General features: G+C 60.6%; 1 pseudogene; it reads left to right on the forward strand.

The window, feature by feature from the left end:
* The first annotated feature begins 290 nt into the window (after positions 1-290).
* Positions 291-2,671, forward strand: LOC135891970 (volume-regulated anion channel subunit LRRC8D-like; annotated as a pseudogene).
* Positions 2,672-3,203: the final 532 nt, after the last annotated feature.

The raw sequence follows: 3,203 nt of genomic DNA on the forward strand, positions 1-3,203 counted from the left end.
CACAGTCAGAGACGGTCCCTGTCCCAGCTGAGATCATGGCCCCGTTGTGCCAGGCTCTGCACAGACACACAGTCAGAGACAGTCCCTGTTCCAAAGAGCTCACAGACTAAATAGGCAAAGGAAGGATCGTTATCCCATTCTACAGATGGAGAAACTGAGGCACAGGGAGATGAAGTGATGTGACCAAGGTCCCAGGGGGAGTCTGTGGCAGAGCCAGGATCTTCCAAGGACCAACCCAGGCTCAGAACACCTCTAAGCCACTGACCCTTATTCTTTCCCTCCCACCAGCCATGTTTTCCCTGACGAAAGTGGCCTCCCTGAGTGATGGCCGGGCCCCGTTCAGTACTCTGAAGCCCTGGTGGGACGTCTTCACAGACTACTTGGTCCTGGCAATGTTGGCCATCTCCATCATCGCGGGGACCCTGCTAATCTCCACGGATCAGGTGGTGTGCCTGCCTGTCGGCAGGACCAGCATGGCTGCAAGTGGGTCCCTGGCTCCCAGACCTGACCTGCCTTAGGGCCTCTGGATGGCCCAGAACACGACGCTACTCCGGTCGGCACCAGGAGGGAACTTCCTGCTGCCAACAGCGGACACCCAACCAACCTTGACTACCAGCAGTACCTGTACATTGGCCAGGTCTGCTACCACCAGGCGCTGCCATGGCACTCCAAGTACTCCCCGTACCTGGCCCTCCTGCATGCGCTGCTCTTGATGGTCTGTAACTTCTGATTCATATACCCCAAGACCTTCTCCAGGATCGAGCTGTTCCTCTCCATCCTCCGGAAGTGCTTCCAGTCACCCTGGACAACCAAGGCTCTCTCGGAGACAGCCTGCCAGCCCTTGGAAGGCAAGCTTGGCCGGATGAAACCCTGCTCTGCCCAGATCTCTCAGGCTAGGGCTGGCTCCCAGACGGAGCAGGCATCCTCCTTCTCCAGTGCCACCATCCTGGACCGGAAGGACGGGGAGCAGGCCAAGACGCTCTTCGAGAAGATCCGCACCTTCCGGGTGCACACTGAAGCCGCCAGCCTCCTCTACTGGGTCTACGTGGGGCAGACAGTGTTCAAGGTGGCAAAGCTCTTGGCCGTGCTGGGCTATGCCACCAGTTCTGCTGGCACCATTGCTTTCAGGCACGTGTGCCGGCCAGGCCTGGGGGACCTTGCTGGCCACGCCACCTTCTCCTGCACCCACAGCCTGGCCTACATCCTGCAGAAGCTGCTGCTGAGCTACCTGGCCCTGGTGCTGCTCAGTGGGCTGGTGGGGGTCTACACACTCTACTGGCTGCTCCGGAGGCCGCTCAGGGAGTACTCCTTCGGGCGGGCCAGCGAGGAGAGCAGCTTCAGGGCCATCCCCAATGTCCACAATGACTTGGCCTTCCTGCTGCACATGGCTGACCAGTATGACCCGCTCTGCTCCAAGAGGATTGCCATCTTCCTCTCCACCGTCAGCGAGAGCCAGCTGCTGGAGATCAGACAGGAGCACCGTGGGGTCTATGAGGAGCTGCGGCGGCAGGTGGGGAGGGACGCCTGGGGCCGGCTGGAGCTGAGGCTCTGTGCCCTTCCAGCCCTGCCCCAGGCTGTCTATCAGATGGCGGACTTGGAGGTGCTGCGGCTGGAATGCATGGCGGAGGTGAAGCTCTCCGCCAAGGTGGCCCAGATGGGAGCACTGTCTGAGCTGCAGCTGTCTCACTGCCCAGCCACGATGGAGCCCATGGCCTTGTCCTTTCTGCAGGAACGGCTCAGGGGGCTGCACGTCCAGTTCACTGACGTTACCGAGATCCCCTCCTGGCTTTACTCCTTGAAGAACCTGCGCCGGCTGCACCTCTCCAGCCACCTCTGCTCCAATGTGCTGGTCCTGGAGTCCCTCCGGGAGCTCCGGAGCCTGGAGATTTTGCTGCTCCAGACCAAGCTGACCAAGCTTCCTTGCTCTATGTCCACCCACCTCCGCCAGCTCTGTATCCAGAACGACGGGACCAAGCTGGAGGCACTGGGGATCCTGAAGAAGATGAGCAGCCTCCAGCAGCTGGAGCTGCTCTGCTGCCAGCTGAAGAGGATCCCACCAACAGTCTGGCGCTTAACTGGCCTGCGGAGGCTGGATCTGCGCTCCAATGGCATCCGCAGCCTTGAGAAGGGGGCTGGCTTCCAGCATCTGGCACAGCTCACCTGCCTGAAGCTGTGGCACAACCGCATCGCCACCCTGCCCGCTTCCATTGGGGCAGCAGGCAGCCTGGAGGAGCTGGTGCTATCCCATAACGAGCTGGAGTCCCTGCCCCAGGCCTTGTTTGCTCTGAAGAGACTCAGGCATCTGGACCTCAGCCACAACCTCCTTTGCCTCCTCCCTGCAGAGATTGGCCAGCTGGGGATGCTGCAGCAACTCTCCATCACTGGCAACAGGATCAGGGCACTGCCCAGCCAGCTCTTTGCCTGCCTGGAGCTAACTTCTTTGCAGCTGGCGGACAACGCTTTGACCACTGTGCCGGCTGAGATCAGGAGGTTGATGCTACTCTCCAGGCTGGAGCTGACAGGGAACCCCTTGGAGTCACTCCCGCTTGAGCTAGGCTGCTGCCCCCTGCTTAAGGAGACCGGGCTGAGCGTGGATAATGCCCTCTTCGAGACCCTGCCATCTCACGTGAAGCAGATGCTCGCCACGCCCATCTCTGCTCCATCCCTGTGAGGCCTTCGGCTGCTCCAGAAACGTCCCTGCCTGGCATGTGGACAGCTGGGGAGCCTGTTATGTGGCTTGTCTGTAGCTCCAGGGCATAGGGAGGAGATCTTGGTTAGCAGCAGCAAGTCGACCGAGCCCAGGCACTGGGTCTCCGGAGAACTTGCCGGTCATGGAGCCCCCTTGTCCAGGTGGCTGCATCTGTATCAAGTACAGCATCTGCTGTGTCATAACCACAGACCAAAATCTAGCTCCCACCCAAGTAGGGTAACCCTGGCCCATGCTCCTTGCTCACAAAGGGGCTTAGGTGCAGCTGAATCTGGGGTGGCAACTGAAGGGGGGCAGCCCAGGCTGGGGGGATGGGCACTCCCTGCACAGCCCAGCTCCATGGTGCCTCCCTGGACAATGGGGCTTAGGAGGAGGGACAGGGAAGCCACAGCGGCTGGAAGATCAGCTGTCCTGAGGATCCATAGCCTGTTACACCTGCAAAGCCAGGAGATCTGCTGTGGAGAGGCTACAGGGCCACCCTGTGGCCTAGAGGAGG

The sequence above is a fragment of the Emys orbicularis genome, chromosome 19 (assembly GCF_028017835.1).
Source record: "Emys orbicularis isolate rEmyOrb1 chromosome 19, rEmyOrb1.hap1, whole genome shotgun sequence".
Taxonomy (NCBI): domain Eukaryota; kingdom Metazoa; phylum Chordata; order Testudines; family Emydidae; genus Emys; species Emys orbicularis.